The 18,118-nt window shown below is 48.8% G+C and overlaps 1 long non-coding RNA gene across 1 annotated transcript in view; it reads left to right on the forward strand.

Moving 5' to 3' along the window:
• The first annotated feature begins 301 nt into the window (after positions 1 to 301).
• Positions 302 to 18,118, forward strand: part of LOC111773625 (uncharacterized) — a 42,320-nt gene continuing 24,503 nt past the window's right edge. Inside the window, exons 1-2 of the long non-coding RNA XR_011439369.1 lie at positions 302 to 423; positions 10,703 to 10,761. This is a non-coding gene — a long non-coding RNA (uncharacterized lncRNA). The remainder of the gene's footprint in view (positions 424 to 10,702; positions 10,762 to 18,118) is intronic.

Genomic DNA, 18,118 nt, shown 5'->3' on the forward strand with positions numbered 1-18,118 from the left:
GCGCGCAGGAGCTGGCGGCGTGGGCTGCTGCCCCTCTGAGGTCCACCACAGGGTTCCTGCTGGGGTGACACTATCCGCCGGCTGCCTCTGGCCATTGTTGGAGGACAGCAGAGATGCTAGAGCCGGGTTATTCCCATCCAACATGGGACTCCTCCAACAAGGTCTCTGCTCTGGAGCTCATCAGGCTGACAGATGCTTTCTCAGAGCCACAGGGGCCACCCAGCGCGATTCTGACCCATCCTCTCCCCTCCCCCTCTCCTTTTACAGGTGTCAGACCCGCATCCGGTGCAAAGGCTCTCCCCATCTACTCCTCTTCTCCTTGAACTGACCACAGGGTTAGAGAGAGAGAGACGCGAAGGGCAAAACGCTCGGAAATGCCTTTGTTCTGTAAGTGAGGAGAGGAGAAGGCAGAACACCATGCAGGTAGGACGGAGCCCAGCAGAAAGCCCTGGGACCAAACATGGAGATAGAGAGAGACAGAGGGCACCTTCCAGGAGGACGATCCCCAGTTGGGTTCTCATAAGAAAACAAAGGTAGCAGGCAGACGCACAGCTCCACACCAGGCACAGCGTCAGTCCTAAAACGCGCAAACTGAAGGAAGGAACGAAGTGGGGAACTATTGGGGTGCCTAAAGCCAGCAGCTGCAACAGAAAAACCGCCGATTCTCGGTTGGTTTAACCCAGTAAAGGATTGGTTTTCGCTCACAGCAAGACCAGTGGTGGTCAGGAGACCCTCTCTGTGGCCTGTCCCCACAAAGCAGGAGGAAAAGGGAGAAGGGAGCTGGAGTGCGGGCGGGGTTTGTAAGGGTCTGACTTAGGGGCGGCCTCGCTCCCCCTCCCGCCCCGTTTGCCGGAACCTGGGCACAGGGCTCCAACCTCAGAGGGAGGAAGGGAGGGACGCAGGAGAAAAGATCTGATCCTGAGAGCCCAGGCGTAGGAACATGAAACACGGCTGGTGAACCCATGGCGTTATCTCTGCCCCACAGAATGTGCCAGAGCGGTTGGCCACTAGGAACTCACTACAAACCTTCACAAAGACGCGGGTGGGGGCAGGGGTGGGCCTTTAAACCGTCCCTTGCTTTTAGCAGAACGAGCAGCCTGTCCAATCGCAGGAGTGAAGGAGAGGGGAGAGGGCGTAGGGAGTGGAGGTCCTGGGCGCTGCCTCTGGGAATCCTGCCGCTGCTCACCTGGACCCTCTGAGCCCGGGGCTGAGAACTGCCCTCCCGCCTCCCACACTCCCACACTCCCTCCGTGTCCACCCATCCTGTGCCCGTCTGGAAGTGGTACAGCGCCAGTCCCCGCCACCAGGCCGTGCGCTCTGCAAGGAGGCGGCGGCGAGTGCGCGCGCACGTGCATCCCCAGCCCCTTGCCGCGTGCCCCGCAGAGAGGCGCTGTCTGTTGGGTGAATGAAAAGCATTCTCTGCTCTGGAGATGCTGTTGTAGGCGATCTGGGAGCGACAATGGCCATTCTTCCTTTTTTTAAGTTTATTTTTAAAAAATTTATGTGAAATATACACACTGTAAAATTTACCGCTTTAACCGTGTTTAAGTGTACAGTTCTGCGGCCTTAAGTGCATTCACATTGTCGTGCAACCATCACCAGCATCCGTCGCCAGAGCTTTTTTCCTCTTGCAAAACTGAAATTCAGTACCCATGCAGCAATAACTCTCCATTCCCCCTCCCCCACCCCGCCCCCACCATTTTCCTTTCCGTCTCTATGAATTTGACTACCGTAAGTACAGCATAAAAGGAGAATCATACAGCATTTGTCCTTTCGGGACTGGCTTATTTCATGTAGCATGATGTCCTCAAGGTCCATCTATGTTGTGGCATGTACCAGAATTTCCTTCCTGTTCAGACTGAGTAATATTCCGTTGTGTGTATATACCACAATTTGGTTTATTTGTTCATCCATCGATGGACGCTGGGTTGCTTCCAACCTTTTGACTATTGTGAATAACGCTGCTATGAACATGGTGTACAAATATTTCTGCAAGATCCTGCTTTCAATTATTTGGGGTATATCCATGCTTTTTTAAGGTGCTTTGGGTGATTTGAAGTGCAGCTAGGGTTGAAAACCTTTCATGCAAAGGAGGAGAGAGTAATGGGAATGACGAAGAATGTAGGAGTTTGGGGCAATGAGTGACAGTGCAAAGGTCAGGAGGAGACAGTCCCAGATGGGATCCTGAGTTCAGTGGAAGGGTTACTGTGGCCAGGAACCAAGGAAGAGAAGGAGGAAAGTCACAAGACTCTGGCAAGGAGAGGATCTCAGACGACCTAGCTCCTTAAGCAGAGGCGATGTCGTCTGCTGCCCAGAGCGGGGACAGGAGGGGAAGGGAGCCCAGAGCTTGAGGAAAGAGAAGATTCACTGCAGGTGTTGAGAGGGATGCGACTGGGCGATGCTGGGAGGATGGGTGACCAAAGGACAGAGACGAGGAAAGGACAGTGTGTGGAGGAGAGGTGGTGGAAGGAGAAGGAACTCTTTTTTATTACAATCAAGGGCAGGGAGTGAAGAAAGTTCATGGCAAGTGTGCTCAAAAATGGAGGAGAAATCATGAGAAGGCTAGCAGACTGTCTGCAAGGGTCCAGGCAGTTGCGCATGTGGTGGGCCAGATCACGCACTGGGCTCGGGGGCTCCAGGGCAAGGTGGAGAAAATGGATCATGGAAGTGACATGATTGGAAGCGGACCAGAGGATGCGGCGGAAGGTCAAGGGAAGGGAGGGAGGCTAAATGCCATTGTGCTGAGCCTTGCAGACCTGGAAAACCCACGCACTGCAAACCGAAACTCGCAGGTTTCCCGGTACAAAGAAGGAGAGTGGCTGTCATTGTCATATACATGGATACCATCATCTTATCCCATCAAAGCAACCGCAACGCCCCCTTTGAGCCTGCCCTCCGGGGAGCCTTCTCTATCTCTAGGCTGGCCATCTTCCTAGCCAGTGAAAACTTGTCTTATACCAGGTCTTCTTGGCTGCACTCAGAAACCAGAATTCTCCCCTGGTGCGTGCCTCATTGCTCCGTCACTGCAGCCAGCAGCCCACCCAGGGCTGCCAGCAACAGATCTCTGAGAACTCAGGGCGTCCCCTCAACGAGTGGAGGCAGTCTCTTTGCACTTATAGAAGTCCTTGCCCTTCCTACTTTACGATGGCAGCTGTGGGCCACAGTGACAATGTCCCCAGTGATCTCATTTTGAGCTCATCTTTGTAAAAAGGAAAAAATCAGCAGTTTTCTAAGCAATTGTACTGAAAAATCCATTCCCATTCTCCTCCCTTCCTCCTTGATGGCCCAATCTAGCTTTTGCATCTGAACCTTTATCTGCTGTCTTACGGCAGATACGAAGCTTTGTTCATATCTCCCTCAGATGCCCTCATTTACCCCGGTCTTCGTTGGCATCGTTCCATCTCTTCACTGCTCTGTGGGTCTCGCTGCATCCCAGAATAATTGCTCAGCCGGAGCCCTGCCTGCCCTGAGGAATCTGCCAGCCGCCTGCTGCTTGCTGTCTGTTGTCTTTTCCTTGCTCCGCTGGGCGGTGGGCTGCCCTCTGGACATTGCTGCTACTCCAGGACTAGATAGAGATTTGTTTGTTTTTCTAAGTCGCCTCTTACACTAGCATGTTGCTGTCCCCATTTTATTGCCTCTCTCTCTCTTTTCCCTCCTTGCCTACTTCCTATTGAGAGCAGGCGCGTCAGAGGCCCCCCAGAAGGCAGGCAGCCTAGGGAGACCACCACGCTACTGGAGTCCTTGGAAATGCCCGTGTGACAGTGTCCTTCAGCTGCAAATGTGCGGGCAGCCTGGCAGGTGGCCAGCTGAGTCTGGGACAGCCCAGTCCTCCCAGGAGATGGGGGGAATTAACTTTGTTTAATAAATAGAACAGCTGGACAACGTTAACCATAAAAGACCTGAGACTGGGAAAAGAAAAAGATGTAAAAGGAAGTGTCCTCTCGTTCCTTCTTTCGTGTCTACCAGGGTAGCACTTCTGCGTGCCTTGTGGCTTCCCACTGACAATGGGAAGTGAGGCCACTCCAAGCTCTTCTTGGAAATGCCCAGGACTCTCATTGCGCCCTTTCCTGCCCACTTCCACTTCATTCTGGCTTCTGCAGAGTTGCTGACCTTTGACCCTTCTGTTTGCCTCTAGAAATTGGTGTTGGGCCTTGGCTTCCTGTGTTTGTACCATCAGCACTCGCTGGGGATTTGGGCTGTGTCAGTTCTCGGCGGCCCCGGGCAGAACCCCCCGCACTAGCTGTGGTCCCATTTTGAGCTAACTCGAGGCACCAGGTCAGGCTTTCCCCGTCTGTCAGGCCTTCCGAGGCTGTCCAGTGCATGTCGGGGGAGGGGTGGAACACAGCTCACCAGGAGCACCTGAAGGATGCTTGACCCGGCGTGGCGGAAATGTGAGGAGAGGATTTCCAAGAACAGAGTGGAAAGAGGTTTAGACTAAGTTCTTCACACTATAAGTGAAAGAAATATAGGAGAAAAAGTCAGATACCAGTCAAATGGTTAAGGATATCGTGAATCCAAAATCAGTAAAGGGCTTAAGAAACGGGCATAACTATTGAGTCAAACAGAGGAGTTGAACATAAGAATCTGTGTGAGAATCAGACCCGTGTAAAATGTAATAATAATCTAGACAATTGATTCACAACTGGCTTATACTATTTAAGGTAAATTCAGCTCCATGATCAAAAGAGAGAGGCTATCTGGCCTTACTCCTTCATTCCTTCACTGACCTAGTCTACACATGCTTTTGAACACCAGCCAAGGGCCTGCTGGTGCTAGATGCCACGGGAGAAACAAAGAAATCTAACACGTCGTGCATGCCCTCAAGATAGCCAGACACATAAAAAGTGGAGTCAGGCCAGAGAAACAATAGGTGCTGCAAGAGGATGTGATTAAGTGTGGACTAAATAAGGGCTATGAGTCCTGGTGAGGAGGCATCCCTTGGGATGCGAGGGACGTGCCGAGGGCTCCTGGAGAAGGTGAGCCTTGAAGGAGCTTGATGAACAGGGAAGATTGTAAAGGAAAGGGGAAATCCTCCTGGCTGGTGGTGATTTACAGAGCTCTCGTTCCAAACGACAAGCTGTAGAAGAGCCGTCTCGAGTTAAAATCAACAAAGGACATCTTTGCTATCTTCCAAAGTCTAAAAGGAGAGAGAGATAAGGAGGCTCTATGACAAGCATCTGGTTTCTGGTTGTTGGGGCGATCGGTCAGGTGGTGTGGGTTTCAGACGCTGCACAGTATCATTATCGTGGTACACATCTGCAAGGTGGGCTCCGTGACCTGGAGAACAAGGATATACGTTTAGGAGGCATTCAGCTTCCAATAGTGGGATGCTTGATAAACAGTGGCTTCATTGATAAAGATGCTTAAGTACTTCACAAAACAAGATGTCCACAGTTGCTATAGCTGCCCTCAATTACCGTGAGGGGCCCAAGCTATTTCTTTCAGTCTGCCATCTTTAGTGGAATTTTTGTGTGTGTCCTTAGGCTAATTTCCCCATGGTCACAAGATGGCGGCCGCAATTCCCACAGACCTGCATTGCAAGCATGAAAAAAGGGCCAAGGCCGAGGACGTTCTCCTCCTGAGATTTAAATGACTCCAATTCATCCCCTTGGTGTCGGGTAGACACCCAGCTTCCATGAGATCAAGGGATCTCTACTCACTTCCTTAGTCAAACCAGAGTTCTCTTTGGCAGAGAAGGAAGTGGGGATGGCGGAGCCGCAGACAGTAAGCAGTGTCTGCCATGTTCACCAGCGTGAAGGGTCCCTGCCCACATGGCTCCTCCAGCCGCTGCAAGCAGCTTCTTTCTTTGCTATCGCCAGCCCCTGACCTTGGCCTTCATTTACAACCCTGAACTTTTTTCAACTTCTTAAAAATTGTTGTTCCCGCCTAATGGATCTGACTTATGCAACAGAGGTAACTCAAAACTCCAATCAGAAAACCCTTAGTCAGAGAAAATCCCGTAGCAGTACCCTGTAAAATTGGTGAATGAATGTATCATGTGTGTTTTAAGCTTGAAAAGTGTTCAAGTTACGTACCATTTTTACAACTCCCCTCCTTAACTAAACTGGCTAAAAATGAACCAACCAGTCTCTAGAGCCAACTGCTTTAGATAACAGGGCTTCTTATGCTGTAATTGTTAGCTTTTTTGCCAGAATTCCCTACAGGATTGAAATCTAGAGGACAGAGTTCAATGTCATGAATAAGTCTGCATCCTGAGCTCTAGAGCTGTGTTCCCAGACTGTGCCTCTGTACCCGTCAAAAACTAACGCCCACCCCGTCCTCCCCCAGCCCCAGCACACCATTCTACTTTCTGTCTCTATGAATTTGACTACGCTAGGGACCTCATATAAGCAGAATCACAGTATTTGTCCCTTTGTGACTGGCATTTCACTTGGCATAACGTCCTCAAGGTCCATCCATGTTGTGGCATGTGTCAGAACTTCCGTCCTTTTTAAGGCTAACTGAATTGACTCGATGGCCCCAACGAAATATTCCATTGTGTGTATATCCATGTAGAGCTGTGCCGTCCAACACAGCAGCCACTAGTCACGCATACGGTTATTGAGCATTTGAAATGTGGCTAACGAGATGGAGGCACGGAGTTTTTAACTGCATTATATTTTAATTAATTTAAATTTACAATCTGATTCATTTGCTGGAAAAGGTTTAAGTGTGTTTGGAACAAATCAGGGACGTGAATCTACTTTTCCAACTGCACATTTTATTAAATCTAGATATGGAGGGACTATTTCCAGTGAAAGCTTAGCATCTGAATTGAGATATGCCATGAGTGTAAAACATACACTGCATTTAGAAGACTTAATATGATAAAAAGAATGTAAAAAAAACTCATAAACAATTTTTATATTGATTATATAATGCAATGGTAATATTTTGAATATATTGGGCTAAACAAAATATATTAAAATTAATGTCATCTGTTGCTTTTACTTTTTTAAAGGCATTGCTAGAAAATTTTAAATGACGCGTGTGGCTTGTGTTGTGTTTCTCTTGAACAGTGCAGCTCCGATACAAAGGGAGCATTCAAATATTCGTTGAATGAATGCATGAGTTCAGTGCTGTGACCAAGGTCATTCAAAAAGATGCAAAACTGGGTCTCAGGTTCCTTGGTCCCCACTCCCTCCTTCTTTCCACTGCTCCTTGTGGCCCCCTCTCTACCACACTGGGCTTGCTGGTCACACTCCCACCACCACCTGGAGCACAGAAACTTTCCTTACGGAAGTGAGCTTTGCAAACTCAGAGGACAGCGAGGAGCATCCACATTGAGGTGCCCTAAAGACAAGAGCTTATAGGAAATGGAGCCCTCTTTGATGGAGAGAAGGAAAGGATTTAGGATGCCAAATCTCAGAGGACCCTTTTGTTTCACATTTTGCCCTTTCTGGGTATCTTTACTGAGATCTCCGGTCATCTCGGTGTACATTCTTATTCTGAAAGTTCTTTCAGGAAAAGGATGGTTTTACACTTCTAGACAGACTTCTTGCCATCCCCAGGGCTCTGGTGACACAAAACAGACAGGAGTAACGTAGGCTGTGTGCGCACAACTGGAAGACGGCTGGGATACAGCGGCCACCCACGCTGGTTGCGGGAGGAGCAAGCGCCCGTGGCTCAGAGAGCAGATGCTTTGTCCCGCCCTGCAGTCTTCATGCCTGGCCCCCCCTTCCCTTTTGAGGTGTGGCTCTTGGAGTGAAAGATCATCACCGTCTTTGGACGGTGCAACAGCTTTTGAAATGCAACAGCTTTCTGCAATTTGTTTTTATGAAATCAGCATTTTGCTTCCTGGAAAATCTTAATGCCCTTTTCTCATTGAACTTCGAGATTTTACGTACTTTCACAAAAGAAAAATAAAAAGCAGAAGGTAGCATGAAATGCATTCACTTCGTAACTCAGATATTCAATGAAAAATGCCATTTCCGTGCTAACCCGGCATTCCTCGCTGAATCGTATCCGTCAGTGAGCAGGAGGAGAGCCTCGTTTGGGAGTCACTCTGATCTCAAGGAAGGCTGCCCCGGTCACTCCAGCAGGTCCTTTTAGATGGCATGCCGTGTTTCTTGGATAAAGTGTTTTGTCTTAGACAGTCTTTCCCTGCTCCTGGCCTCCTCCCTAAGATGCTCTCTGGTCTAAGGGGAATGATAGGGCTCTTGATGCTTCCTGGACAAATGGCAGAGCCAGGTCCTTACGGCCATGTCCTGTCCCTTCTCTGGTCTGCAGGGTGTTGCCCCTCATTCCCCTGCTTGCTGCTTGCCCTACAGGGAGTGGCAGCTGAAGTCAGAGGCTGATGCCTAGTCACTTCCTCTCTGGGTTTGGGAGGCATGCCTAGGGGTACCTCCTGCCCGGTTCAACTTCAGCGGAGTTCCTGCAGGTGTCGTGGGCACTCTGAGGCCTGGCCGTGGCTCCAGGGCTCTCCCAACCTAGACAGTCCGCTCTGCAGCTCTCTCTCCGGAACAACCTCACCCCAATCCAGCAAGCCCTCTGGCATTCTCACGGCCCCATTCGCAGTCCTTTCTGGGTCCAGGCTCCCTCTGCTCACCATGCTGCCAGCACCACCACCTCATCCTTTACAAGTTTTGCTCTCACAAATAACGCCTTGGTGAAGATATTGTGCACGTCTGGTGTTTTCTAGGAACAGAGACAGAGGAGTAGAATTGTGGGATTATAGGTTATAGACATTTTGATATTTTAAGATGGTCCCATATTTACCTCCAAAGTCTCTGTCACCGATTTACACTTTATTTCCCCACACCTATGCTAATTCTGAAGATTATCAAACTTTATAAATTTGGCCAATCTGATAGCTGTTAAAAAGAGATTTTTAGGGGCCAGCCCTGGTGGCCTAGTGGTTAAGTCCAATGTACTTGGCTTTGGCACCCCGGGTTCCATTCTTGGGCACAGACCTATACCACTCATCTGTCATGGTGGTGGCTCACATACAAAAAAAAGAGGAAGACTGATGGCAGATGTTAGCTCAGGGTGAATCTTCCTCAGGAAAACAAAAGAGAGAGAGAGATTTTAGTATTGTTAAGAATTTTTTCTTGTGTATATTGACCATACAGTAGTCCCCCTTTATTCATGGTTTTGCTTTCCGTGGTTTCAGTTACCTGAGATCAACAGCGGCCCAAAAATATTAAATGAAAAATTGCAGAAATAAACAATTCATAAGTTTTACATTGCTTGCCGTTCTGAGTAGTGTGATGAAATCTCGCACCATCCCTCACCATTCCTCCCGGGACGTGAATCACCCTTTGTCCAGCAGATCCACCCTGTGTATGCCACCTGCCCCTTAGTCACTGAGGAGCCAGTCGGCCAGGTTATCAGATGACTGTTGGCAATTTGGATATGCCAAAGAGAAGCCATAAAGTGCTTCCTTTAAGGGAAAAGGTGAAAGTTCTCAACTTAATAAGGAAAGAAAAAACATGTATGCTGAGGTTGCTAAGATCTACAGTAACTTTTATTACAGCATATTGTTACAATTGTTCTATTTATCATTGGTTATTGTTAATTTCTTCCTGTGCCTGATTTATAAGTCAAACTTTTTCATAGGTGTATATACATATATAGGAAAAAACATAGTATCTAGATGGTTTGGTACGGTTCTCAGTTTCAGGCATCCACTGGGGGTCTTGGAACATATTCCCTGCAGTAAGGGGGGAACACTGTGTGTTTTGTGAATTTTTTGTTCATACCTTTAACTTCCTTTTTTAAGAAGTTTTCATCTTCTGTTCTTACGGATTTACATATGAAGTAGCCATGTCAGCTCAGGCTGCCATAACAAAATACCACAGACTGGGGGGGGCTTAAACGCCAGAAGTTAATTTTCTCACATTTCTGGAGGCTGGAAGCCCAAGATCCAGGCACCTACCAGGGGGCTGCTTGCTGAGAGCTCTCCCCTGGGACGGGTGCAGACAGAGCTTCTTGCTGTGTCCTGGACGGCCTCTCCTCGGCGCCTGTGTGCGTGGAGAGTGAAACAGCTCCCTCCCCTTCAGATGCGGCCTCCAGGCCTATGGGACTGTGGTCATTTACCCGTCATTCCCTCCCAAAGGCTCTGTCTCCAAACGCCGTCACATTGGGGCTTAGGGCTGCAGGAGGTGAATTTTGTGGGGACATAGTCAGCCCACAGCACCACAGTACTATTCTTTACCTGTTATATGAGTTTGTGTGTGTGTGTGTGTATACACGTATGTGTGTATATGTATGTGTTTGTGTGTATATGTATATATACATATGTGTATGTGCATATATTTTCTCCAAGAGTATAACTTGCCTTTTAATTTCGTTAATCGTGTTTTCAGTCATAGAAAAGTTGTTTGGTTTTTTTGGGGGGGAAGATTAGCCCTGAGCTAACATCTGCTGCCAATGCTCCTCTTTTTGCTGAGGAAGACTGGCCCTGAGCTAACATCCGTGCCCATCTTCCTCTACTTTATATGTGGGACACCTGCCACAGCACAGCTTGACAAGCAGCACATAGGTCCACACCAGGGATCTGAACCAGTGAACCCCGGGCCAGCAAAGCAGAATGTGGGAACTTAACCACTGCACCGCCAGGCTGACCCCTGAGAAGTTTTTAGTTTTGATGTGTCAAATTCGTTCCTCTTTTCCTTTATGACTTCTCGTTTCTATGATTTGTTTAAAAAGGCCTTCTGTACCCCAGATGTCACAAACATATTATTTGTTTTCCATATTTCAGGAGCAGAACTTGCCCACAAACTTTTTGAGACCGACGCCCTTTGCAGGGGCTGGAAGAAGGTACATTTTTATCTAACAGTTCAATTTCTTTCATGCTTATTAATTTAATGTTTTCTGTTGCCTCTTGAACAAATTTTGGTTATTTATATTTTCCTAGAAAATCATTCATCTCATCTGGGTCTCAAATTCACTGGTATAAAGTTGTTCATAATGTTCCCTTTAAAAATTATCCTTTACGGGGCCAGCCCGGTGGTGTAGTGGTTAAGTTTGTGCACTCCACTATGGCAGCCCAGGGTTCGCAGGTTCAGATCCTGGGAGTGGACCTACACACCGCTCATCAAGCCACACTGTGGTGGCATCCCACATACAAAAAATAGAGGAAGATTGGCAACAGATGTTTGCTCAGGGCCAATCTTCCTCACACACACACACACACAAAACCTTTATATGTGTTCATTCATCCCTTTCCTTCCCTGTTATTATCTATGTATTTTATTCTAGCCAAATAACTTTTTACCTTAAAAAAAAAGCAAACCTGTGTTCTTGTATTTTTTAAAGATTGGCACCTGAGCTAACAACTGTTGCCAATCTTTTAATTTTTTTTCTTTCTACTTCTCCCCAAAGCCCCCAGTACGTAGTCGTACATTCTAGTTGTGGGTCCTTCTGGTTGTGCTATGTGGGACACCACCTCACCGTGGCTTGATGAGTGGTGCCATGTCCGTGCCCGGGATCCGAACTGGCAAAACCCTGGGCTGCCATAGCAGAGTGCACAAACTTAACCACTTGGCCATGAGGCCGGCCCCAAACCTGTGGTTTTATTGATCAGTTTTGCTGAATTTTTTCTCTGTGTCATTAATTTCTGCTTCTCTATTAATTAACTCATTTCTTACTACTTACTTTGGCTTCATTTATTTTTCTTTTAAATCTTTTTTATGTTCCAATAAATAAATGCAAGTCTAGAGTTTTCTTCTGAAAATTGCTTTGGCCATATCCCACTGGTTTTGATGTGTGCTGTTTTCATTGTGGTCCAGTTCCAAGTAGTTTATTTCCTCTTTAAACCAAAAGATCTTTAGAAGTGTGTTTTTATATTTCAGGAGTATAGATTTCTTTTGGCTCCTTGTTTGTTAATTTCTAAATTTATTGCATTCCGGTCAATGAATGTGGCCTGTATAATAAGTTTTTAAAAATGTGTTATTTCCTTTGAGCATAGAACAGAGTCAAATTTGGTGAGCTCTGCATGTGTGCTTTTAATTTTTTTTAAAAAGGCTTAATATTGCATTAGTTTTCCTTTCCAGTGTGGTCACAGCTTCTGAGAATAGGCAATAATTTAGTTGAATTTAATAGTATTTGACTCATTTACTCAATAGATATTTATGGAGTGCCTGCATATTCTAGGCACCGCAGGATTCGGGGGACACAAGGATGAGCAAAAACAGGCACGGTCTGCCCTATGAGTTGATAGTCCAGCGGGAGAAGCAGGCACAGATCGCATCGTCCCATCAGTGAAACAATGAGCTGAAGAAGAAACACTGATTCTGCGGACGCATCTCACAAAGGGTCTTGTCCTGGAGAAAGCTTTCCTGATATTTGAACAGAGACCTGAAAGGGGGGTGGAAATTTCGTAGGAAAAGGGCTGGGAAGGGAAGAGAGGAGGTCTGCAGGTGGAACAGCGTGTCATGAGGCCCTTTGTGTCTGTGAACAAGGGTCCTGGGGTCCAGAAAGCAGACCCTAGGCTGCCGGGCCCCACACAGCGTGTGCGTGGTACTGGCCCCAGAGCAGAGGGGTGCAGGCGTGCGGCGGAGAGGGGTGCAGACCATATAAGGCCTTATGAAGAAGTTTTGTCTTTACTTAAGAAAAATGGGAAGCCGTTAAAAGAATTTAGAGAGGCTTACAGGATTGTCTCTGTGGTTTTAGATGATAACTTGAACAGAAACTTGGAGCATTTGCTCCATGGAGCTTTTATTCCTTGACTTCGTACTATAGGGCTCCTACTTCCCTTCTTGCTCCCTCCCTTCAGTGAAGTTGAACTAAACATGCTCAAGAAGAATGATCACCCGGCGCGTTTTCCATCAGAGGCGTACAAATTACCCGGCACGTCTGGGAACCAAGCCTGCACTGGAGGTGGATTAAACTAATGATTCAGCGGTAATCACACAACAACAACCGGAGCTGTCGGCGTGGAGCGTTGCGTCCCAGCTCCGTGCTAGGTCCTCCGCGAGTTTATCTCCTTTGATCTTCACAACAACCTTATGCGATTTCTTTTTACCGCACACATCAGTCACCGTGTCTGCCACCATTTGTGCTGGAAACTCACTGCCTCCACCTCAGAGGGATGGGGCCACTCCCAGGGGCTTTGATTTGTCCACTGTGATCATGCTCAAGCACACACGGACACATGTGTGCACACATGCACAGACATGCACACTCACACACAGGCACACGCACCTCTGCTTGGATCAGGGGTGGTGCCTGGATCCAACAGCCACCAATCCATTGGCCAGCCAGCAGTTTTTAGGGTACCATAGCACAAAAAGCTTGGTCCAAGTAGATTCTTGCTTTTAGAAATTTCTAGTTGGGATATATAAAGGAAATCAGTTAGTTGCAGAAACTGAAGCTGAGCGATGAGAGGCCGGAGAAGCCCTGACGGCCTGAGTGGGTGGAAGTTGTGAGTAAGCCAAAGGCCTCGCTGAGCAGAAGCTGTGAGGAGAAAGGATGCCAGGGTGGATGGAGAAACTGGTTGACAGAGAGGAGAGAAGCTGACTGGAGATGAAGCCCGCGCTTGGGGAGGCACTGAGTCACGTGAATGACAGCAACTAGAGGAACGAGGCACACGTTCATGCCCGAGATGCAGTGGCAGGCTCTGAAGGCCCGGCCACAGAGTGCTCCCCGCTCTCTGGGTTCATGAGATGCCGCCCCCTCATCAGGCCTGACCGGGAGTTTGCTGCACAGCGCGTCTGAAGGCGTCTCTGCTCCACGCAGCACAGGAGACTCGGCACTCCTGGGCTCAGACGAAGACACAGAGGCTCAGAGAGGCGAAGTAATTGCCCAAATCGCCACAGCAAATTGGAGCAGAAATTTCAAGCTCAAGTTCGTGTGACTGTGCTGCCCTCGTCCTCAAGGATAAGGCTATTAGCATTTTTACAGCGGGGGTTGGGCGGGGAGGAATTATCTGCTCAAGGATATTTGTCAGACCTTCAGCTTTTCTCACCTTGAGAACAAACACAGGCGGCACACGGTTTCAAATCAGTAAACCAAGTGACTTGGCATCATTGGCCTGTTAAGTGTTAGGGTTTAACAATAGTTAACATAAGAGGACCGTTGCTTTCGAGTGCACTGCACAAAAGCAGGTTTTCACCTAGTCAGCTATTTGGAGAGTGGCATGGGGATAGAGGCAGGGACACGGAGAGCGAGGGTTACAGTTTCTCCCCCAAGAACTGGTTACAGCCTCGCAGGGCTAGGGCCCGATTGTCCATTCACCCAGGCAATGGGCCTGGGGGAACTGGATCATGCAAAAGAAACTTCCGACCATTGGTGAGAAGCAGCCGGTTGCTAACCTGGTTTTCGGTAGTGGCGGAACAGAGCCGGGTGCCCCATCAGCCCTCTTTGTGGTCCTCTACAGGGAACGTCCTCTTCCTTGCAAAAGGGCCTCCAGGAGAAGTGGCAAGGGGAATGAATCCAGAGCAAATTTAATGAGTGCCTAGTAAGTGCGAGGCCTCGTGCCCAGGGAAAGCTTAAACGTCTGAGTCATAGGTCCACGAGGACTGAAGTGGGTCACCTTGGCTGTGACACAGCAGGAAGTCTCTGAGGCTGCAGCCTACTGGTAAAGCGGCAACACTGTATCTCCCCAGACCCCCCTGGGAATTCGTGCACTGACCCTATTGCCTCTACGGATTGTTCCAGGTCCCGTGCTGAGGGCGGTGGGGAGCCTCCTGTTTGGTGTCCCTTCCCGGCAAGCCCTTATATGTCCTGAGCTCACAGCAGCTGAGGACATTTCCTTTCCTGACCTTTGCCAAACCACCTTTTACCTAATTCCTGCTGTTTGCCCTGTTGAGAGGGGGTGTGGCCACGGCCCAGAGACCAGGCAGACCCACAGAGGAGAGGCACATCAGGAAAGTCCCAGGGGGACGCAACAAGCCCCAGCTGCTTGTCCTTTGAGGGTCAGCCGACCAGCGGAGTCCAGAGCCCAGGGGCAAAGATCAAAACCAAGCCTGGAGGTCAGCCCAGGATGGCACAGATGTCGCCCATGTCCACCTTCATTCTTCCGTATCCATGTACCCACTGTACTATTACTCACTTGCTGTTTTTCTTTTAAAATTCACTTTTTAACTTAATTAAATAAAACTTTGCATCAGAGGAGTAAATGAAAAATGAGGATCACTTGTCAAAAACAAAGAAGAGGTCTTTAAAAATAGATTTAACTCTTAAGGTAAAAATTTTCCATCACGTTTTACCTAAAATTGTAGCTGGCTGCCATCAGAGGTCCTGTCTCACTTCGGCCTGCCTCGGGCTGGGGGGTCCAGGCCTGACCTGGAGTCAACCCGCCAGGGGGTCCTGCTTCCACCCTCTGTGGTTGAGAAGCCGCGGAGAGGTGACTTAAGCTAGCTGAGCCTGTTTCTCTGTCACCTGTGGGTGACCATGGTCCCTGCTTTGCAGGCCTGTTGCAAAGATCACACAGAAGACTGCAGCGAGAGCACCCAGCACAGGCCTGGCACATAGTACACGCCACAAACACTCCCTGTTTTCTCCAGAGTTCTCCGTATAAGTGCGCTTGTGATTTTCAAACCGTCCATCACAATATTTGTTTGGGAGATACGGTTTTTGTCGGTAAGACCAAAGTTCAACTTGAAATAGAAAGCATCTAAGTTAAAAACAGTGAGAAAGATATAATTATAGTGCTGTTATTGCCAAGGACAAGAAACAGGAAACTAGAACAATGGTTCATGAGAGTCAAATAGCCAAGATGAATTGCATCTTTATGAAGGGGTCCCGGCTGCCTCCAGCAGAAGGTGTGCCGAGGTCCCCCTTAGCACATCCCCTTACCCAAACCAGAGCCCTTTGGAGGAACTAACTCCAGATTCTTGGCAGCACAGGCTGGAGGCAAATCAGGGCTGTTTGGGTCCAGAGTCCAGAGTGCTGAGCCCCACTTGGCTCGGCTTCAACCACAGGTTGGGCGTCACAGCTGCGCTGGTTCCAGCCGGAGGTATGGCTCTAGCAGAGTCGGGATGCCTCTCGGCCCAGGTCAGAGGGGCACGTTTGTGGCCAGTGCAGCCTCCAGCTCAGCAGCTTCCAGAGGTTCTGCCACAGAATCTTCCCAAATGAAACACCCTCCTTCCTGTTCAGCTTAGCTCCGGCTGCCTTGACCTCCTCTCACTTTCAACCACTTCCTTTCTTTCTCAACACCCGATTTCCGCTCCATGTCCTGCATTTCTCCATCATGTCCCTTCACCCATCTTCCAGGGCTAACGTCCTCTCCTCTCCTCTCCTCTCCCTCATTCTCTCTTTCTCCATCTTTTTCATCCTACCTTCTCCTCCCCTCCCTCCATCCTCCCCTCCTCCCCTCCCTCCATCTGCTCCTCCTCCCCTCCCTCCATCTGCTCCTCCTCCCTTCCCTCCATCTTCTCCTTCTCCCCTCCCTCTCTTCTGTCCTTCTTTCACAAATGTTTATGGAGCATTTACGAATGAGCTAGGTATTGTGCGAGGGGTTACAGTGGTAACAGGATCCTTGTCCTTATGGCATGTTTACTCTGAAAGGAAAGACTAACACAAACAAATATTTCCTTGAATAATTGTGTAATTATACCAGCAATAATGCTGTAAGTAAGGAATCCAAGTGGGCCAGATGCTACAGAACTCCTATGACATTTTCCACGTCCACGTGGCACGTGCAAAGCCCTAGAAGGTGACGACCCTATTGGGCAAGCATGCGTCTGCCCTGCATGATCCCTCCAGCATCTGGTACAGGGCCTGGCACGGACACAGGGTGCACTCGGTGATTGCTTGTGGAGTAAATGAAGAAACTGCTCTTCCGGAGAACCTGTTGGTGCTCTTTTGGCCATGGGAATCACGAGGGAGAGTCAGAGGGGGCAGAGCTCCTCTCCATCCATCCTCCCCCGACACCCTGCAGTAGCCAGGCCATCAACGGCCAACTAAATGCCAAAGGGATGAGGTGTCAGCAATGGATGAAGCCAAGTGTCCTCCTAGAGTCTCTGCCTTCAGGTCTCCCACTGAGGAAAACCTAGCCAGGACCTCCTTCGAGAAACCCCGGGTTTGAGGACAAAAAAGGATAGTCACTGCCTGGCTTTGGGCACTCCTTGCTGGGGAGACCTTTTGATGGCTCTCACGTGGCCAGATAAGCATCTCCTTTGTATTCCAACAACCTCGATTATGTAGGAAGCAGTGGGTTCCTGAAAATCACCGTAATAAGTCAGCTATAAAAAGAAACTAATCTAAATGGGTGGGGTTGCAATTTTCAGTAATAAAGGTGATCTGAATATATTTATATTCTGATATATATAGATTCTTTATATAATATTATATATCATATAAAGGTCAGAATATATTTACTCCATCACATTTTCACTTCAAATTGGAAAATAATAAGAAGGAAGTATTGGAAGATGGGGAGACACAAATGGACAGAGTAAAGCAAACCCTCCTATGACAGCGAAGGCACCGCAGGAGGCGGGGTGGCCGGGGAGCAGAGCGCCAGCATCCCCCTTGGGAAGGCGTGTGGAGGTCACCAGGCGGGCAGGGAGCAAGGAGATGGGGCATTGTGTGGAGACAGTTGGCCTTGGGCTTGACCTGAACTTGACCTGGCTCTGATAAGAATCTGTCCAACCTGGCAACGATGTGACAGTAAATTCCATGGATTTGAGCAGCACAGTTCATGCCAAAAAAACTTGATTGCCTTTGAGGACAGAATTATCCTCATTGTTACTGTATGCTAGACAGAAAAAAAGTGCAGGAGAGGCAGCATCTCCAGCTTTCTGGCTCAGGACACACCGGGCCCTTTTCTCCCCAGGCCCGAGGGAAGGAGGCCGAGGCAGGCTGGGGAGGTCACCTTCAAGGTGCTGTGTGTGCTCTGTCGCACGTCATAGCAAAGGAAAGACGGATGCTCAGCCCACCTTGGGACAAGCAATAGTTCTGTGTGCTCGCTTCATAAACTCTGCGTTTTATAGCTGTAAAGGATGTCAGTAAGCGCCCAGTCCAAACGCCCTGAACTAGCTCAACCCCAGCATTTCTAGGGTCAGACTGAGGTTGAGACCCGGGAAACGACTTGGAGAGCGCTGCCCGGCTAACAGCGGAGCCGGACCTGCTCACGAGGTGCGTCTTCTCCTCCCACGTCCTCGGGCAGGAAGTGCTCAGCACGTGTTCGTCACCATCATCGCTTACCGTCACGTGCACTTCACACCCCCTG

Source organism: Equus caballus, chromosome 5, assembly GCF_041296265.1.
Source record: "Equus caballus isolate H_3958 breed thoroughbred chromosome 5, TB-T2T, whole genome shotgun sequence".
Taxonomy (NCBI): Eukaryota; Metazoa; Chordata; class Mammalia; order Perissodactyla; family Equidae; genus Equus; species Equus caballus.